This window comes from Rhinoderma darwinii (genome assembly GCF_050947455.1).
Source record: "Rhinoderma darwinii isolate aRhiDar2 chromosome 5 unlocalized genomic scaffold, aRhiDar2.hap1 SUPER_5_unloc_8, whole genome shotgun sequence".
In the NCBI taxonomy this organism is placed as follows: Eukaryota; Metazoa; Chordata; class Amphibia; order Anura; family Rhinodermatidae; genus Rhinoderma; species Rhinoderma darwinii.
The window spans coordinates 25,851-45,210 of NW_027461821.1; the positions used below are offsets into that span (position 1 = coordinate 25,851).

The 19,360-nt window shown below is 47.7% G+C and overlaps 13 non-coding genes across 13 annotated transcripts; all 13 read left to right on the plus strand.

Moving 5' to 3' along the window:
- The first annotated feature begins 1,273 nt into the window (after nucleotides 1–1,273).
- LOC142697293 (U2 spliceosomal RNA) lies at nucleotides 1,274–1,464 on the plus strand. The gene has a single exon (XR_012865102.1). It is a non-coding gene; the product is annotated as a U2 spliceosomal RNA (small nuclear RNA).
- Nucleotides 1,465–2,744: 1,280 nt separating this feature from the next.
- LOC142697305 (U2 spliceosomal RNA) lies at nucleotides 2,745–2,935 on the plus strand. The gene has a single exon (XR_012865113.1). It is a non-coding gene; the product is annotated as a U2 spliceosomal RNA (small nuclear RNA).
- A 1,300-nt stretch (nucleotides 2,936–4,235) lies between these two features.
- On the plus strand, nucleotides 4,236–4,426 carry LOC142697319 (U2 spliceosomal RNA). Its single transcript, XR_012865124.1, has one exon. It is a non-coding gene; the product is annotated as a U2 spliceosomal RNA (small nuclear RNA).
- A 1,292-nt stretch (nucleotides 4,427–5,718) lies between these two features.
- Nucleotides 5,719–5,909, plus strand: LOC142697331 (U2 spliceosomal RNA). The gene has a single exon (XR_012865135.1). It is a non-coding gene; the product is annotated as a U2 spliceosomal RNA (small nuclear RNA).
- Nucleotides 5,910–7,198: 1,289 nt separating this feature from the next.
- LOC142697343 (U2 spliceosomal RNA) lies at nucleotides 7,199–7,389 on the plus strand. The gene has a single exon (XR_012865146.1). It is a non-coding gene; the product is annotated as a U2 spliceosomal RNA (small nuclear RNA).
- A 1,292-nt stretch (nucleotides 7,390–8,681) lies between these two features.
- LOC142697355 (U2 spliceosomal RNA) lies at nucleotides 8,682–8,872 on the plus strand. Its single transcript, XR_012865157.1, has one exon. It is a non-coding gene; the product is annotated as a U2 spliceosomal RNA (small nuclear RNA).
- A 1,292-nt stretch (nucleotides 8,873–10,164) lies between these two features.
- LOC142697367 (U2 spliceosomal RNA) lies at nucleotides 10,165–10,355 on the plus strand. Its single transcript, XR_012865168.1, has one exon. It is a non-coding gene; the product is annotated as a U2 spliceosomal RNA (small nuclear RNA).
- A 1,288-nt stretch (nucleotides 10,356–11,643) lies between these two features.
- Nucleotides 11,644–11,834, plus strand: LOC142697379 (U2 spliceosomal RNA). The gene has a single exon (XR_012865179.1). It is a non-coding gene; the product is annotated as a U2 spliceosomal RNA (small nuclear RNA).
- A 1,268-nt stretch (nucleotides 11,835–13,102) lies between these two features.
- On the plus strand, nucleotides 13,103–13,293 carry LOC142697391 (U2 spliceosomal RNA). Its single transcript, XR_012865190.1, has one exon. It is a non-coding gene; the product is annotated as a U2 spliceosomal RNA (small nuclear RNA).
- A 1,296-nt stretch (nucleotides 13,294–14,589) lies between these two features.
- On the plus strand, nucleotides 14,590–14,780 carry LOC142697403 (U2 spliceosomal RNA). Its single transcript, XR_012865201.1, has one exon. It is a non-coding gene; the product is annotated as a U2 spliceosomal RNA (small nuclear RNA).
- A 1,300-nt stretch (nucleotides 14,781–16,080) lies between these two features.
- On the plus strand, nucleotides 16,081–16,271 carry LOC142697416 (U2 spliceosomal RNA). Its single transcript, XR_012865213.1, has one exon. It is a non-coding gene; the product is annotated as a U2 spliceosomal RNA (small nuclear RNA).
- Nucleotides 16,272–17,555: 1,284 nt separating this feature from the next.
- On the plus strand, nucleotides 17,556–17,746 carry LOC142697429 (U2 spliceosomal RNA). Its single transcript, XR_012865224.1, has one exon. It is a non-coding gene; the product is annotated as a U2 spliceosomal RNA (small nuclear RNA).
- Nucleotides 17,747–19,041: 1,295 nt separating this feature from the next.
- On the plus strand, nucleotides 19,042–19,232 carry LOC142697441 (U2 spliceosomal RNA). Its single transcript, XR_012865235.1, has one exon. It is a non-coding gene; the product is annotated as a U2 spliceosomal RNA (small nuclear RNA).
- The last annotated feature ends 128 nt before the right edge of the window (nucleotides 19,233–19,360 follow it).

Genomic DNA, 19,360 nt, shown 5'->3' on the forward strand with positions numbered 1-19,360 from the left:
TATGTGTTGACTAAAAGCAGATTCCAAAAGTGTTTTTTGTCTTTGCTATTGTTTCTGTCTTTCTGAAGGGATCTCCCCTTTTAATCCCATTATTTCAACACCTGTTGGACAATGCATGAGTGATAATGAGCTCATTGATTAAATGCAATTAATGAATAGATTGCCACCTCTTGTTGTGTGTCGTCTGTGTTTCTGTGTTTCCGGCATTTCACATTGGAACACCTCATTCACCTTCCTTGTCTTCTCTCCGCCCTCCCTTTTAGGTAAGTTAAAGAGCTGCACCTGAGCCAGCCACTGATTGATTGATTGATTGATTGATTGATTGATTGATTGATGCAGCACAACAGTCAAATAGTGGAGTGGAGTAGGGGAACAGCAAACAGCCAATAAAGCAGCCCGCCCGCTCGCCTGCCCGCCACAATGGACCTACCTGTGTACACTAGATGGATGTGATGGAATGTACTGTCGTCCCTACATTTCAAGAAGAAGTAAGAATTGCAGTTGCAACAAAGCCTTGCTTGCCTACAAAGAGAGCAGCAATTTGGATTTGTTACTATGTTACCTAGAAGAATAACAAACTGTGCAAGGATGGAGGTTGTAGGAGCAAGGAGAAGTTGTCTGTAAAGTTGGTGGATGCCTATTTTCCATTTTGCAGTCCCTTGTCTCCCTCTTGTGGCCTCCTGGAGGCAACTAGCTGTGCAAAAAAAAGACAGCCTGGCGGCCGGCTGTTGCAGTGTTGCCCTCTCAGGCAACACTGAGTGACTGACTGAGCCTCACCGTCTTATATAAAGTTCAGACGGAACTTTGCACGTGTCATAGTGGAGCCCTCAGGATTCCAGAGCCAGCTTTCTGACATCATAATGGGGCCTCAGAGATAAAAGCCTGGGCCCAGGCAGTGTTGGTCAGTGCTGCTCAGCAGGCAGCACTGGACTGGACTGGATTACAGCTGATACAAGGTGTGAAGGAACAAGGGGTGGCTGTGGGCATGCACTTGCTGCCGCTGCCAGTGTTTATCTGCATGGCAGCAGGGCATTTGGGCGTTGCCAGGAAGGCGTTTTTATGTAGATTCCTCCTCTTTCAGCACTGCATTGTGGTGCAAGCAAAAGAAGCAAATCCTGTCTGGCTTCCTCTCCGGCCTTTATTCACCTCCCGTGTAGCTGTGAGTGTGTGAGCCTGCAGGGCCCCATGGAATTGCCTAGAAGTAGGCTGAATCGCTGCAAGGGCTGAACAGCAGTATCGGGCAGGCTCGGGCAACGCGCGGCCCGTTCGGGTTATCGCTTCTCGGCCTTTTGGCTAAGATCAAGTGTAGTATCTGTTCTTATCAGTTTAATATCTGATACGTCCCCTATCTGGGGACCATATATTAAATGGATTTTTAGAACAGGGAGATGGAAATAGAGCTTGCTCTGTCCACTCCACGCATTGACCTGGTATTGCAGTATTTCCAGGACCGGTGCACCCTTTCCTTATGTGTTGACTAAAAGCAGATTCCAAAAGTGTTTTTTGTCTTTGCTATTGTTTCTGTCTTTCTGAAGGGATCTCCCCTTTTAATCCCATTATTTCAACACCTGTTGGACAATGCATGAGTGATAATGAGCTCATTGATTAAATGCAATTAATGAATAGATTGCCACCTCTTGTTGTGTGTCGTCTGTGTTTCTGTGTTTCCGGCATTTCACATTGGAACACCTCATTCACCTTCCTTGTCTTCTCTCCGCCCTCCCTTTTAGGTAAGTTAAAGAGCTGCACCTGAGCCAGCCACTGATTGATTGATTGATTGATTGATTGATTGATTGATTGATTGATGCAGCACAACAGTCAAATAGTGGAGTGGAGTAGGGGAACAGCAAACAGCCAATAAAGCAGCCCGCCCGCTCGCCTGCCCGCCACAATGGACCTACCTGTGTACACTAGATGGATGTGATGGAATGTACTGTCGTCCCTACATTTCAAGAAGAAGTAAGAATTGCAGTTGCAACAAAGCCTTGCTTGCCTACAAAGAGAGCAGCAATTTGGATTTGTTACTATGTTACCTAGAAGAATAACAAACTGTGCAAGGATGGAGGTTGTAGGAGCAAGGAGAAGTTGTCTGTAAAGTTGGTGGATGCCTATTTTCCATTTTGCAGTCCCTTGTCTCCCTCTTGTGGCCTCCTGGAGGCAACTAGCTGTGCAAAAAAAAGACAGCCTGGCGGCCGGCTGTTGCAGTGTTGCCCTCTCAGGCAACACTGAGTGACTGACTGAGCCTCACCGTCTTATATAAAGTTCAGACGGAACTTTGCACGTGTCATAGTGGAGCCCTCAGGATTCCAGAGCCAGCTTTCTGACATCATAATGGGGCCTCAGAGATAAAAGCCTGGGCCCAGGCAGTGTTGGTCAGTGCTGCTCAGCAGGCAGCACTGGACTGGACTGGATTACAGCTGATACAAGGTGTGAAGGAACAAGGGGTGGCTGTGGGCATGCACTTGCTGCCGCTGCCAGTGTTTATCTGCATGGCAGCAGGGCATTTGGGCGTTGCCAGGAAGGCGTTTTTATGTAGATTCCTCCTCTTTCAGCACTGCATTGTGGTGCAAGCAAAAGAAGCAAATCCTGTCTGGCTTCCTCTCCGGCCTTTATTCACCTCCCGTGTAGCTGTGAGTGTGTGAGCCTGCAGGGCCCCATGGAATTGCCTAGAAGTAGGCTGAATCGCTGCAAGGGCTGAACAGCAGTATCGGGCAGGCTCGGGCAACGCGCGGCCCGTTCGGGTTATCGCTTCTCGGCCTTTTGGCTAAGATCAAGTGTAGTATCTGTTCTTATCAGTTTAATATCTGATACGTCCCCTATCTGGGGACCATATATTAAATGGATTTTTAGAACAGGGAGATGGAAATAGAGCTTGCTCTGTCCACTCCACGCATTGACCTGGTATTGCAGTATTTCCAGGACCGGTGCACCCTTTCCTTATGTGTTGACTAAAAGCAGATTCCAAAAGTGTTTTTTGTCTTTGCTATTGTTTCTGTCTTTCTGAAGGGATCTCCCCTTTTAATCCCATTATTTCAACACCTGTTGGACAATGCATGAGTGATAATGAGCTCATTGATTAAATGCAATTAATGAATAGATTGCCACCTCTTGTTGTGTGTCGTCTGTGTTTCTGTGTTTCCGGCATTTCACATTGGAACACCTCATTCACCTTCCTTGTCTTCTCTCCGCCCTCCCTTTTAGGTAAGTTAAAGAGCTGCACCTGAGCCAGCCACTGATTGATTGATTGATTGATTGATTGATTGATTGATTGATTGATTGATTGATTGATTGATTGATGCAGCACAACAGTCAAATAGTGGAGTGGAGTAGGGGAACAGCAAACAGCCAATAAAGCAGCCCGCCCGCTCGCCTGCCCGCCACAATGGACCTACCTGTGTACACTAGATGGATGTGATGGAATGTACTGTCGTCCCTACATTTCAAGAAGAAGTAAGAATTGCAGTTGCAACAAAGCCTTGCTTGCCTACAAAGAGAGCAGCAATTTGGATTTGTTACTATGTTACCTAGAAGAATAACAAACTGTGCAAGGATGGAGGTTGTAGGAGCAAGGAGAAGTTGTCTGTAAAGTTGGTGGATGCCTATTTTCCATTTTGCAGTCCCTTGTCTCCCTCTTGTGGCCTCCTGGAGCCAACTAGCTGTGCAAAAAAAAGACAGCCTGGCGGCCGGCTGTTGCAGTGTTGCCCTCTCAGGCAACACTGAGTGACTGACTGAGCCTCACCGTCTTATATAAAGTTCAGACGGAACTTTGCACGTGTCATAGTGGAGCCCTCAGGATTCCAGAGCCAGCTTTCTGACATCATAATGGGGCCTCAGAGATAAAAGCCTGGGCCCAGGCAGTGTTGGTCAGTGCTGCTCAGCAGGCAGCACTGGACTGGACTGGATTACAGCTGATACAAGGTGTGAAGGAACAAGGGGTGGCTGTGGGCATGCACTTGCTGCCGCTGCCAGTGTTTATCTGCATGGCAGCAGGGCATTTGGGCGTTGCCAGGAAGGCGTTTTTATGTAGATTCCTCCTCTTTCAGCACTGCATTGTGGTGCAAGCAAAAGAAGCAAATCCTGTCTGGCTTCCTCTCCGGCCTTTATTCACCTCCCGTGTAGCTGTGAGTGTGTGAGCCTGCAGGGCCCCATGGAATTGCCTAGAAGTAGGCTGAATCGCTGCAAGGGCTGAACAGCAGTATCGGGCAGGCTCGGGCAACGCGCGGCCCGTTCGGGTTATCGCTTCTCGGCCTTTTGGCTAAGATCAAGTGTAGTATCTGTTCTTATCAGTTTAATATCTGATACGTCCCCTATCTGGGGACCATATATTAAATGGATTTTTAGAACAGGGAGATGGAAATAGAGCTTGCTCTGTCCACTCCACGCATTGACCTGGTATTGCAGTATTTCCAGGACCGGTGCACCCTTTCCTTATGTGTTGACTAAAAGCAGATTCCAAAAGTGTTTTTTGTCTTTGCTATTGTTTCTGTCTTTCTGAAGGGATCTCCCCTTTTAATCCCATTATTTCAACACCTGTTGGACAATGCATGAGTGATAATGAGCTCATTGATTAAATGCAATTAATGAATAGATTGCCACCTCTTGTTGTGTGTCGTCTGTGTTTCTGTGTTTCCGGCATTTCACATTGGAACACCTCATTCACCTTCCTTGTCTTCTCTCCGCCCTCCCTTTTAGGTAAGTTAAAGAGCTGCACCTGAGCCAGCCACTGATTGATTGATTGATTGATTGATTGATTGATTGATTGATTGATTGATTGATTGATGCAGCACAACAGTCAAATAGTGGAGTGGAGTAGGGGAACAGCAAACAGCCAATAAAGCAGCCCGCCCGCTCGCCTGCCCGCCACAATGGACCTACCTGTGTACACTAGATGGATGTGATGGAATGTACTGTCGTCCCTACATTTCAAGAAGAAGTAAGAATTGCAGTTGCAACAAAGCCTTGCTTGCCTACAAAGAGAGCAGCAATTTGGATTTGTTACTATGTTACCTAGAAGAATAACAAACTGTGCAAGGATGGAGGTTGTAGGAGCAAGGAGAAGTTGTCTGTAAAGTTGGTGGATGCCTATTTTCCATTTTGCAGTCCCTTGTCTCCCTCTTGTGGCCTCCTGGAGGCAACTAGCTGTGCAAAAAAAAGACAGCCTGGCGGCCGGCTGTTGCAGTGTTGCCCTCTCAGGCAACACTGAGTGACTGACTGAGCCTCACCGTCTTATATAAAGTTCAGACGGAACTTTGCACGTGTCATAGTGGAGCCCTCAGGATTCCAGAGCCAGCTTTCTGACATCATAATGGGGCCTCAGAGATAAAAGCCTGGGCCCAGGCAGTGTTGGTCAGTGCTGCTCAGCAGGCAGCACTGGACTGGACTGGATTACAGCTGATACAAGGTGTGAAGGAACAAGGGGTGGCTGTGGGCATGCACTTGCTGCCGCTGCCAGTGTTTATCTGCATGGCAGCAGGGCATTTGGGCGTTGCCAGGAAGGCGTTTTTATGTAGATTCCTCCTCTTTCAGCACTGCATTGTGGTGCAAGCAAAAGAAGCAAATCCTGTCTGGCTTCCTCTCCGGCCTTTATTCACCTCCCGTGTAGCTGTGAGTGTGTGAGCCTGCAGGGCCCCATGGAATTGCCTAGAAGTAGGCTGAATCGCTGCAAGGGCTGAACAGCAGTATCGGGCAGGCTCGGGCAACGCGCGGCCCGTTCGGGTTATCGCTTCTCGGCCTTTTGGCTAAGATCAAGTGTAGTATCTGTTCTTATCAGTTTAATATCTGATACGTCCCCTATCTGGGGACCATATATTAAATGGATTTTTAGAACAGGGAGATGGAAATAGAGCTTGCTCTGTCCACTCCACGCATTGACCTGGTATTGCAGTATTTCCAGGACCGGTGCACCCTTTCCTTATGTGTTGACTAAAAGCAGATTCCAAAAGTGTTTTTTGTCTTTGCTATTGTTTCTGTCTTTCTGAAGGGATCTCCCCTTTTAATCCCATTATTTCAACACCTGTTGGACAATGCATGAGTGATAATGAGCTCATTGATTAAATGCAATTAATGAATAGATTGCCACCTCTTGTTGTGTGTCGTCTGTGTTTCTGTGTTTCCGGCATTTCACATTGGAACACCTCATTCACCTTCCTTGTCTTCTCTCCGCCCTCCCTTTTAGGTAAGTTAAAGAGCTGCACCTGAGCCAGCCACTTGATTGATTGATTGATTGATTGATTGATTGATTGATTGATTGATTGATTGATGCAGCACAACAGTCAAATAGTGGAGTGGAGTAGGGGAACAGCAAACAGCCAATAAAGCAGCCCGCCCGCTCGCCTGCCCGCCACAATGGACCTACCTGTGTACACTAGATGGATGTGATGGAATGTACTGTCGTCCCTACATTTCAAGAAGAAGTAAGAATTGCAGTTGCAACAAAGCCTTGCTTGCCTACAAAGAGAGCAGCAATTTGGATTTGTTACTATGTTACCTAGAAGAATAACAAACTGTGCAAGGATGGAGGTTGTAGGAGCAAGGAGAAGTTGTCTGTAAAGTTGGTGGATGCCTATTTTCCATTTTGCAGTCCCTTGTCTCCCTCTTGTGGCCTCCTGGAGGCAACTAGCTGTGCAAAAAAAAGACAGCCTGGCGGCCGGCTGTTGCAGTGTTGCCCTCTCAGGCAACACTGAGTGACTGACTGAGCCTCACCGTCTTATATAAAGTTCAGACGGAACTTTGCACGTGTCATAGTGGAGCCCTCAGGATTCCAGAGCCAGCTTTCTGACATCATAATGGGGCCTCAGAGATAAAAGCCTGGGCCCAGGCAGTGTTGGTCAGTGCTGCTCAGCAGGCAGCACTGGACTGGACTGGATTACAGCTGATACAAGGTGTGAAGGAACAAGGGGTGGCTGTGGGCATGCACTTGCTGCCGCTGCCAGTGTTTATCTGCATGGCAGCAGGGCATTTGGGCGTTGCCAGGAAGGCGTTTTTATGTAGATTCCTCCTCTTTCAGCACTGCATTGTGGTGCAAGCAAAAGAAGCAAATCCTGTCTGGCTTCCTCTCCGGCCTTTATTCACCTCCCGTGTAGCTGTGAGTGTGTGAGCCTGCAGGGCCCCATGGAATTGCCTAGAAGTAGGCTGAATCGCTGCAAGGGCTGAACAGCAGTATCGGGCAGGCTCGGGCAACGCGCGGCCCGTTCGGGTTATCGCTTCTCGGCCTTTTGGCTAAGATCAAGTGTAGTATCTGTTCTTATCAGTTTAATATCTGATACGTCCCCTATCTGGGGACCATATATTAAATGGATTTTTAGAACAGGGAGATGGAAATAGAGCTTGCTCTGTCCACTCCACGCATTGACCTGGTATTGCAGTATTTCCAGGACCGGTGCACCCTTTCCTTATGTGTTGACTAAAAGCAGATTCCAAAAGTGTTTTTTGTCTTTGCTATTGTTTCTGTCTTTCTGAAGGGATCTCCCCTTTTAATCCCATTATTTCAACACCTGTTGGACAATGCATGAGTGATAATGAGCTCATTGATTAAATGCAATTAATGAATAGATTGCCACCTCTTGTTGTGTGTCGTCTGTGTTTCTGTGTTTCCGGCATTTCACATTGGAACACCTCATTCACCTTCCTTGTCTTCTCTCCGCCCTCCCTTTTAGGTAAGTTAAAGAGCTGCACCTGAGCCAGCCACTGATTGATTGATTGATTGATTGATTGATTGATTGATTGATTGATTGATTGATTGATGCAGCACAACAGTCAAATAGTGGAGTGGAGTAGGGGAACAGCAAACAGCCAATAAAGCAGCCCGCCCGCTCGCCTGCCCGCCACAATGGACCTACCTGTGTACACTAGATGGATGTGATGGAATGTACTGTCGTCCCTACATTTCAAGAAGAAGTAAGAATTGCAGTTGCAACAAAGCCTTGCTTGCCTACAAAGAGAGCAGCAATTTGGATTTGTTACTATGTTACCTAGAAGAATAACAAACTGTGCAAGGATGGAGGTTGTAGGAGCAAGGAGAAGTTGTCTGTAAAGTTGGTGGATGCCTATTTTCCATTTTGCAGTCCCTTGTCTCCCTCTTGTGGCCTCCTGGAGGCAACTAGCTGTGCAAAAAAAAGACAGCCTGGCGGCCGGCTGTTGCAGTGTTGCCCTCTCAGGCAACACTGAGTGACTGACTGAGCCTCACCGTCTTATATAAAGTTCAGACGGAACTTTGCACGTGTCATAGTGGAGCCCTCAGGATTCCAGAGCCAGCTTTCTGACATCATAATGGGGCCTCAGAGATAAAATCCTGGGCCCAGGCAGTGTTGGTCAGTGCTGCTCAGCAGGCAGCACTGGACTGGACTGGATTACAGCTGATACAAGGTGTGAAGGAACAAGGGGTGGCTGTGGGCATGCACTTGCTGCCGCTGCCAGTGTTTATCTGCATGGCAGCAGGGCATTTGGGCGTTGCCAGGAAGGCGTTTTTATGTAGATTCCTCCTCTTTCAGCACTGCATTGTGGTGCAAGCAAAAGAAGCAAATCCTGTCTGGCTTCCTCTCCGGCCTTTATTCACCTCCCGTGTAGCTGTGAGTGTGTGAGCCTGCAGGGCCCCATGGAATTGCCTAGAAGTAGGCTGAATCGCTGCAAGGGCTGAACAGCAGTATCGGGCAGGCTCGGGCAACGCGCGGCCCGTTCGGGTTATCGCTTCTCGGCCTTTTGGCTAAGATCAAGTGTAGTATCTGTTCTTATCAGTTTAATATCTGATACGTCCCCTATCTGGGGACCATATATTAAATGGATTTTTAGAACAGGGAGATGGAAATAGAGCTTGCTCTGTCCACTCCACGCATTGACCTGGTATTGCAGTATTTCCAGGACCGGTGCACCCTTTCCTTATGTGTTGACTAAAAGCAGATTCCAAAAGTGTTTTTTGTCTTTGCTATTGTTTCTGTCTTTCTGAAGGGATCTCCCCTTTTAATCCCATTATTTCAACACCTGTTGGACAATGCATGAGTGATAATGAGCTCATTGATTAAATGCAATTAATGAATAGATTGCCACCTCTTGTTGTGTGTCGTCTGTGTTTCTGTGTTTCCGGCATTTCACATTGGAACACCTCATTCACCTTCCTTGTCTTCTCTCCGCCCTCCCTTTTAGGTAAGTTAAAGAGCTGCACCTGAGCCAGCCACTGATTGATTGATTGATTGATTGATTGATTGATTGATTGATTGATTGATTGATTGCAGCACAACAGTCAAATAGTGGAGTGGAGTAGGGGAACAGCAAACAGCCAATAAAGCAGCCCGCCCGCTCGCCTGCCCGCCACAATGGACCTACCTGTGTACACTAGATGGATGTGATGGAATGTACTGTCGTCCCTACATTTTTTCAAGAAGAAGTAAGAATTGCAGTTGCAACAAAGCCTTGCTTGCCTACAAAGAGAGCAGCAATTTGGATTTGTTACTATGTTACCTAGAAGAATAACAAACTGTGCAAGGATGGAGGTTGTAGGAGCAAGGAGAAGTTGTCTGTAAAGTTGGTGGATGCCTATTTTCCATTTTGCAGTCCCTTGTCTCCCTCTTGTGGCCTCCTGGAGGCAACTAGCTGTGCAAAAAAAAGACAGCCTGGCGGCCGGCTGTTGCAGTGTTGCCCTCTCATGCAACACTGAGTGACTGACTGAGCCTCACCGTCTTATATAAAGTTCAGACGGAACTTTGCACGTGTCATAGTGGAGCCCTCAGGATTCCAGAGCCAGCTTTCTGACATCATAATGGGGCCTCAGAGATAAAAGCCTGGGCCCAGGCAGTGTTGGTCAGTGCTGCTCAGCAGGCAGCACTGGACTGGACTGGATTACAGCTGATACAAGGTGTGAAGGAACAAGGGGTGGCTGTGGGCATGCACTTGCTGCCGCTGCCAGTGTTTATCTGCATGGCAGCAGGGCATTTGGGCGTTGCCAGGAAGGCGTTTTTATGTAGATTCCTCCTCTTTCAGCACTGCATTGTGGTGCAAGCAAAAGAAGCAAATCCTGTCTGGCTTCCTCCCCGGCCTTTATTCACCTCCCGTGTAGCTGTGAGTGTGTGAGCCTGCAGGGCCCCATGGAATTGCCTAGAAGTAGGCTGAATCGCTGCAAGGGCTGAACAGCAGTATCGGGCAGGCTCGGGCAACGCGCGGCCCGTTCGGGTTATCGCTTCTCGGCCTTTTGGCTAAGATCAAGTGTAGTATCTGTTCTTATCAGTTTAATATCTGATACGTCCCCTATCTGGGGACCATATATTAAATGGATTTTTAGAACAGGGAGATGGAAATAGAGCTTGCTCTGTCCACTCCACGCATTGACCTGGTATTGCAGTATTTCCAGGACCGGTGCACCCTTTCCTTATGTGTTGACTAAAAGCAGATTCCAAAAGTGTTTTTTGTCTTTGCTATTGTTTCTGTCTTTCTGAAGGGATCTCCCCTTTTAATCCCATTATTTCAACACCTGTTGGACAATGCATGAGTGATAATGAGCTCATTGATTAAATGCAATTAATGAATAGATTGCCACCTCTTGTTGTGTGTCGTCTGTGTTTCTGTGTTTCCGGCATTTCACATTGGAACACCTCATTCACCTTCCTTGTCTTCTCTCCGCCCTCCCTTTTAGGTAAGTTAAAGAGCTGCACCTGAGCCAGCCACTGATTGATTGATTGATTGATTGATTGATTGATTGATTGATTGATTGATTGATGCAGCACAACAGTCAAATAGTGGAGTGGAGTAGGGGAACAGCAAACAGCCAATAAAGCAGCCCGCCCGCTCGCCTGCCCGCCACAATGGACCTACCTGTGTACACTAGATGGATGTGATGGAATGTACTGTCGTCCCTACATTTCAAGAAGAAGTAAGAATTGCAGTTGCAACAAAGCCTTGCTTGCCTACAAAGAGAGCAGCAATTTGGATTTGTTACTATGTTACCTAGAAGAATAACAAACTGTGCAAGGATGGAGGTTGTAGGAGCAAGGAGAAGTTGTCTGTAAAGTTGGTGGATGCCTATTTTCCATTTTGCAGTCCCTTGTCTCCCTCTTGTGGCCTCCTGGAGGCAACTAGCTGTGCAAAAAAAAGACAGCCTGGCGGCCGGCTGTTGCAGTGTTGCCCTCTCAGGCAACACTGAGTGACTGACTGAGCCTCACCGTCTTATATAAAGTTCAGACGGAACTTTGCACGTGTCATAGTGGAGCCCTCAGGATTCCAGAGCCAGCTTTCTGACATCATAATGGGGCCTCAGAGATAAAAGCCTGGGCCCAGGCAGTGTTGGTCAGTGCTGCTCAGCAGGCAGCACTGGACTGGACTGGATTACAGCTGATACAAGGTGTGAAGGAACAAGGGGTGGCTGTGGGCATGCACTTGCTGCCGCTGCCAGTGTTTATCTGCATGGCAGCAGGGCATTTGGGCGTTGCCAGGAAGGCGTTTTTATGTAGATTCCTCCTCTTTCAGCACTGCATTGTGGTGCAAGCAAAAGAAGCAAATCCTGTCTGGCTTCCTCTCCGGCCTTTATTCACCTCCCGTGTAGCTGTGAGTGTGTGAGCCTGCAGGGCCCCATGGAATTGCCTAGAAGTAGGCTGAATCGCTGCAAGGGCTGAACAGCAGTATCGGGCAGGCTCGGGCAACGCGCGGCCCGTTCGGGTTATCGCTTCTCGGCCTTTTGGCTAAGATCAAGTGTAGTATCTGTTCTTATCAGTTTAATATCTGATACGTCCCCTATCTGGGGACCATATATTAAATGGATTTTTAGAACAGGGAGATGGAAATAGAGCTTGCTCTGTCCACTCCACGCATTGACCTGGTATTGCAGTATTTCCAGGACCGGTGCACCCTTTCCTTATGTGTTGACTAAAAGCAGATTCCAAAAGTGTTTTTTGTCTTTGCTATTGTTTCTGTCTTTCTGAAGGGATCTCCCCTTTTAATCCCATTATTTCAACACCTGTTGGACAATGCATGAGTGATAATGAGCTCATTGATTAAATGCAATTAATGAATAGATTGCCACCTCTTGTTGCCGGCATTTCACATTGGAACACCTCATTCACCTTCCTTGTCTTCTCTCCGCCCTCCCTTTTAGGTAAGTTAAAGAGCTGCACCTGAGCCAGCCACTGATTGATTGATTGATTGATTGATTGATTGATTGATTGATTGATTGATTGATTGATGCAGCACAACAGTCAAATAGTGGAGTGGAGTAGGGGAACAGCAAACAGCCAATAAAGCAGCCCGCCCGCTCGCCTGCCCGCCACAATGGACCTACCTGTGTACACTAGATGGATGTGATGGAATGTACTGTCGTCCCTACATTTCAAGAAGAAGTAAGAATTGCAGTTGCAACAAAGCCTTGCTTGCCTACAAAGAGAGCAGCAATTTGGATTTGTTACTATGTTACCTAGAAGAATAACAAACTGTGCAAGGATGGAGGTTGTAGGAGCAAGGAGAAGTTGTCTGTAAAGTTGGTGGATGCCTATTTTCCATTTTGCAGTCCCTTGTCTCCCTCTTGTGGCCTCCTGGAGGCAACTAGCTGTGCAAAAAAAAGACAGCCTGGCGGCCGGCTGTTGCAGTGTTGCCCTCTCAGGCAACACTGAGTGACTGACTGAGCCTCACCGTCTTATATAAAGTTCAGACGGAACTTTGCACGTGTCATAGTGGAGCCCTCAGGATTCCAGAGCCAGCTTTCTGACATCATAATGGGGCCTCAGAGATAAAAGCCTGGGCCCAGGCAGTGTTGGTCAGTGCTGCTCAGCAGGCAGCACTGGACTGGACTGGATTACAGCTGATACAAGGTGTGAAGGAACAAGGGGTGGCTGTGGGCATGCACTTGCTGCCGCTGCCAGTGTTTATCTGCATGGCAGCAGGGCATTTGGGCGTTGCCAGGAAGGCGTTTTTATGTAGATTCCTCCTCTTTCAGCACTGCATTGTGGTGCAAGCAAAAGAAGCAAATCCTGTCTGGCTTCCTCTCCGGCCTTTATTCACCTCCCGTGTAGCTGTGAGTGTGTGAGCCTGCAGGGCCCCATGGAATTGCCTAGAAGTAGGCTGAATCGCTGCAAGGGCTGAACAGCAGTATCGGGCAGGCTCGGGCAACGCGCGGCCCGTTCGGGTTATCGCTTCTCGGCCTTTTGGCTAAGATCAAGTGTAGTATCTGTTCTTATCAGTTTAATATCTGATACGTCCCCTATCTGGGGACCATATATTAAATGGATTTTTAGAACAGGGAGATGGAAATAGAGCTTGCTCTGTCCACTCCACGCATTGACCTGGTATTGCAGTATTTCCAGGACCGGTGCACCCTTTCCTTATGTGTTGACTAAAAGCAGATTCCAAAAGTGTTTTTTGTCTTTGCTATTGTTTCTGTCTTTCTGAAGGGATCTCCCCTTTTAATCCCATTATTTCAACACCTGTTGGACAATGCATGAGTGATAATGAGCTCATTGATTAAATGCAATTAATGAATAGATTGCCACCTCTTGTTGTGTGTCGTCTGTGTTTCTGTGTTTCCGGCATTTCACATTGGAACACCTCATTCACCTTCCTTGTCTTCTCTCCGCCCTCCCTTTTAGGTAAGTTAAAGAGCTGCACCTGAGCCAGCCACTGATTGATTGATTGATTGATTGATTGATTGATTGATTGATTGATTGATTGATTGATTGATGCAGCACAACAGTCAAATAGTGGAGTGGAGTAGGGGAACAGCAAACAGCCAATAAAGCAGCCCGCCCGCTCGCCTGCCCGCCACAATGGACCTACCTGTGTACACTAGATGGATGTGATGGAATGTACTGTCGTCCCTACATTTCAAGAAGAAGTAAGAATTGCAGTTGCAACAAAGCCTTGCTTGCCTACAAAGAGAGCAGCAATTTGGATTTGTTACTATGTTACCTAGAAGAATAACAAACTGTGCAAGGATGGAGGTTGTAGGAGCAAGGAGAAGTTGTCTGTAAAGTTGGTGGATGCCTATTTTCCATTTTGCAGTCCCTTGTCTCCCTCTTGTGGCCTCCTGGAGGCAACTAGCTGTGCAAAAAAAAGACAGCCTGGCGGCCGGCTGTTGCAGTGTTGCCCTCTCAGGCAACACTGAGTGACTGACTGAGCCTCACCGTCTTATATAAAGTTCAGACGGAACTTTGCACGTGTCATAGTGGAGCCCTCAGGATTCCAGAGCCAGCTTTCTGACATCATAATGGGGCCTCAGAGATAAAAGCCTGGGCCCAGGCAGTGTTGGTCAGTGCTGCTCAGCAGGCAGCACTGGACTGGACTGGATTACAGCTGATACAAGGTGTGAAGGAACAAGGGGTGGCTGTGGGCATGCACTTGCTGCCGCTGCCAGTGTTTATCTGCATGGCAGCAGGGCATTTGGGCGTTGCCAGGAAGGCGTTTTTATGTAGATTCCTCCTCTTTCAGCACTGCATTGTGGTGCAAGCAAAAGAAGCAAATCCTGTCTGGCTTCCTCTCCGGCCTTTATTCACCTCCCGTGTAGCTGTGAGTGTGTGAGCCTGCAGGGCCCCATGGAATTGCCTAGAAGTAGGCTGAATCGCTGCAAGGGCTGAACAGCAGTATCGGGCAGGCTCGGGCAACGCGCGGCCCGTTCGGGTTATCGCTTCTCGGCCTTTTGGCTAAGATCAAGTGTAGTATCTGTTCTTATCAGTTTAATATCTGATACGTCCCCTATCTGGGGACCATATATTAAATGGATTTTTAGAACAGGGAGATGGAAATAGAGCTTGCTCTGTCCACTCCACGCATTGACCTGGTATTGCAGTATTTCCAGGACCGGTGCACCCTTTCCTTATGTGTTGACTAAAAGCAGATTCCAAAAGTGTTTTTTGTCTTTGCTATTGTTTCTGTCTTTCTGAAGGGATCTCCCCTTTTAATCCCATTATTTCAACACCTGTTGGACAATGCATGAGTGATAATGAGCTCATTGATTAAATGCAATTAATGAATAGATTGCCACCTCTTGTTGTGTGTCGTTTGTGTTTCTGTGTTTCCGGCATTTCACATTGGAACACCTCATTCACCTTCCTTGTCTTCTCTCCGCCCTCCCTTTTAGGTAAGTTAAAGAGCTGCACCTGAGCCAGCCACTGATTGATTGATTGATTGATTGATTGATTGATTGATTGATTGATTGATTGATTGATTGATTGATGCAGCACAACAGTCAAATAGTGGAGTGGAGTAGGGGAACAGCAAACAGCCAATAAAGCAGCCCGCCCGCTCGCCTGCCCGCCACAATGGACCTACCTGTGTACACTAGATGGATGTGATGGAATGTACTGTCGTCCCTACATTTCAAGAAGAAGTAAGAATTGCAGTTGCAACAAAGCCTTGCTTGCCTACAAAGAGAGCAGCAATTTGGATTTGTTACTATGTTACCTAGAAGAATAACAAACTGTGCAAGGATGGAGGTTGTAGGAGCAAGGAGAAGTTGTCTGTAAAGTTGGTGGATGCCTATTTTCCATTTTGCAGTCCCTTGTCTCCCTCTTGTGGCCTCCTGGAGGCAACTAGCTGTGCAAAAAAAAGACAGCCTGGCGGCCGGCTGTTGCAGTGTTGCCCTCTCAGGCAACACTGAGTGACTGACTGAGCCTCACCGTCTTATATAAAGTTCAGACGGAACTTTGCACGTGTCATAGTGGAGCCCTCAGGATTCCAGAGCCAGCTTTCTGACATCATAATGGGGCCTCAGAGATAAAAGCCTGGGCCCAGGCAGTGTTGGTCAGTGCTGCTCAGCAGGCAGCACTGGACTGGACTGGATTACAGCTGATACAAGGTGTGAAGGAACAAGGGGTGGCTGTGGGCATGCACTTGCTGCCGCTGCCAGTGTTTATCTGCATGGCAGCAGGGCATTTGGGCGTTGCCAGGAAGGCGTTTTTATGTAGATTCCTCCTCTTTCAGCACTGCATTGTGGTGCAAGCAAAAGAAGCAAATCCTGTCTGGCTTCCTCTCCGGCCTTTATTCACCTCCCGTGTAGCTGTGAGTGTGTGAGCCTGCAGGGCCCCATGGAATTGCCTAGAAGTAGGCTGAATCGCTGCAAGGGCTGAACAGCAGTATCGGGCAGGCTCGGGCAACGCGCGGCCCGTTCGGGTTATCGCTTCTCGGCCTTTTGGCTAAGATCAAGTGTAGTATCTGTTCTTATCAGTTTAATATCTGATACGTCCCCTATCTGGGGACCATATATTAAATGGATTTTTAGAACAGGGAGATGGAAATAGAGCTTGCTCTGTCCACTCCACGCATTGACCTGGTATTGCAGTATTTCCAGGACCGGTGCACCCTTTCCTTATGTGTTGACTAAAAGCAGATTCCAAAAGTGTTTTTTGTCTTTGCTATTGTTTCTGTCTTTCTGAAGGGATCTCCCCTTTTAATCCCATTATTTCAACACCTGTTGGACAATGCATGAGTGATAATGAGCTCATTGATTAAATGCAATTAATGAATAGATTGCCACCTCTTGTTGTGTGTCGTCTGTGTTTCTGTGTTTCCGGCATTTCACATTGGAACACCTCATTCACCTTCCTTGTCTTCTCTCCGCCCTCCCTTTTAGGTAAGTTAAAGAGCTGCACCTGAGCCAGCCACTGATTGATTGATTGATTGATTGATTGATTGATTGATTGATTGATTGATGCAGCACAACAGTCAAATAGTGGAGTGGAGTAGGGGAACAGCAAACAGCCAATAAAGCAGCCCGCCCGCTCGCCTGCCCGCCACAATGGACCTACCTGTGTACACTAGATGGATGTGATGGAATGTACTGTCGTCCCTACATTTCAAGAAGAAGTAAGAATTGCAGTTGCAACAAAGCCTTGCTTGCCTACAAAGAGAGCAGCAATTTGGATTTGTTACTATGTTACCTAGAAGAATAACAAACTGTGCAAGGATGGAGGTTGTAGGAGCAAGGAGAAGTTGTCTGTAAAGTTGGTGGATGCCTATTTTCCATTTTGCAGTCCCTTGTCTCCCTCTTGTGGCCTCCTGGAGGCAACTAGCTGTGCAAAAAAAAGACAGCCTGGCGGCCGGCTGTTGCAGTGTTGCCCTCTCAGGCAACACTGAGTGACTGACTGAGCCTCACCGTCTTATATAAAGTTCAGACGGAACTTTGCACGTGTCATAGTGGAGCCCTCAGGATTCCAGAGCCAGCTTTCTGACATCATAATGGGGCCTCAGAGATAAAAGCCTGGGCCCAGGCAGTGTTGGTCAGTGCTGCTCAGCAGGCAGCACTGGACTGGACTGGATTACAGCTGATACAAGGTGTGAAGGAACAAGGGGTGGCTGTGGGCATGCACTTGCTGCCGCTGCCAGTGTTTATCTGCATGGCAGCAGGGCATTTGGGCGTTGCCAGGAAGGCGTTTTTATGTAGATTCCTCCTCTTTCAGCACTGCATTGTGGTGCAAGCAAAAGAAGCAAATCCTGTCTGGCTTCCTCTCCGGCCTTTATTCACCTCCCGTGTAGCTGTGAGTGTGTGAGCCTGCAGGGCCCCATGGAATTGCCTAGAAGTAGGCTGAATCGCTGCAAGGGCTGAACAGCAGTATCGGGCAGGCTCGGGCAACGCGCGGCCCGTTCGGGTTATCGCTTCTCGGCCTTTTGGCTAAGATCAAGTGTAGTATCTGTTCTTATCAGTTTAATATCTGATACGTCCCCTATCTGGGGACCATATATTAAATGGATTTTTAGAACAGGGAGATGGAAATAGAGCTTGCTCTGTCCACTCCACGCATTGACCTGGTATTGCAGTATTTCCAGGACCGGTGCACCCTTTCCTTATGTGTTGACTAAAAGCAGATTCCAAAAGTGTTTTTTGTCTTTGCTATTGTTTCTGTCTTTCTGAAGGGATCTCCCCTTTTAATCCCATTATTTCAACACCTGTTGGACAATGCATGAGTGATAATGAGCTCATTGATTAAATGCAATTAATGAATAGATTGCCACCTCTTGTTGTGTGTCGTCTGTGTTTCTGTGTTTCCGGCATTTCACATTGGAACACCTCATTCACCTTCCTTGTCTTCTCTCCGCCCTCCCTTTTAGGTAAGTTAAAGAGCTGCACCTGAGCCAGCCACTGATTGATTGATTGATTGATTGATTGATTGATTGATTGATTGATTGATTGCAGCACAACAGTCAAATAGTGGAGTGGAGTAGGGGAACAGCAAACAGCCAATAAAGCAGCCCGCCCGCTCGCCTGCCCGCCACAATGGACCTACCTGTGTACACTAGATGGATGTGATGGAATGTACTGTCGTCCCTACATTTCAAGAAGAAGTAAGAATTGCAGTTGCAACAAAGCCTTGCTTGCCTACAAAGAGAGCAGCAATTTGGATTTGTTACTATGTTACCTAGAAGAATAACAAACTGTGCAAGGATGGAGGTTGTAGGAGCAAGGAGAAGTTGTCTGTAAAGTTGGTGGATGCCTATTTTCCATTTTGCAGTCCCTTGTCTCCCTCTTGTGGCCTCCTGGAGGCAACTAGCTGTGCAAAAAAAAGACAGCCTGGCGGCCGGCTGTTGCAGTGTTGCCCTCTCAGGCAACACTGAGTGACTGACTGAGCCTCACCGTCTTATATAAAGTTCAGACGGAACTTTGCACGTGTCATAGTGGAGCCCTCAGGATTCCAGAGCCAGCTTTCTGACATCATAATGGGGCCTCAGAGATAAAAGCCTGGGCCCAGGCAGTGTTGGTCAGTGCTGCTCAGCAGGCAGCACTGGACTGGACTGGATTGGACTGGATTACAGCTGATACAAGGTGTGAAGGAACAAGGGGTGGCTGTGGGCATGCACTTGCTGCCGCTGCCAGTGTTTATCTGCATGGCAGCAGGGCATTTGGGCGTTGCCAGGAAGGCGTTTTTATGTAGATTCCTCCTCTTTCAGCACTGCATTGTGGTGCAAGCAAAAGAAGCAAATCCTGTCTGGCTTCCTCTCCGGCCTTTATTCACCTCCCGTGTAGCTGTGAGTGTGTGAGCCTGCAGGGCCCCATGGAATTGCCTAGAAGTAGGCTGAATCGCTGCAAGGGCTGAACAGCAGTATCGGGCAGGCTCGGGCAACGCGCGGCCCGTTCGGGTTATCGCTTCTCGGCCTTTTGGCTAAGATCAAGTGTAGTATCTGTTCTTATCAGTTTAATATCTGATACGTCCCCTATCTGGGGACCATATATTAAATGGATTTTTAGAACAGGGAGATGGAAATAGAGCTTGCTCTGTCCACTCCACGCATTGACCTGGTATTGCAGTATTTCCAGGACCGGTGCACCCTTTCCTTATGTGTTGACTAAAAGCAGATTCCAAAAGTGTTTTTTGTCTTTGCTATTGTTTCTGTCTTTCTGAAGGGATCTCCCCTTTTAATCCCATTATTTCAACACCTGTTGGACAATGCATGAGTGATA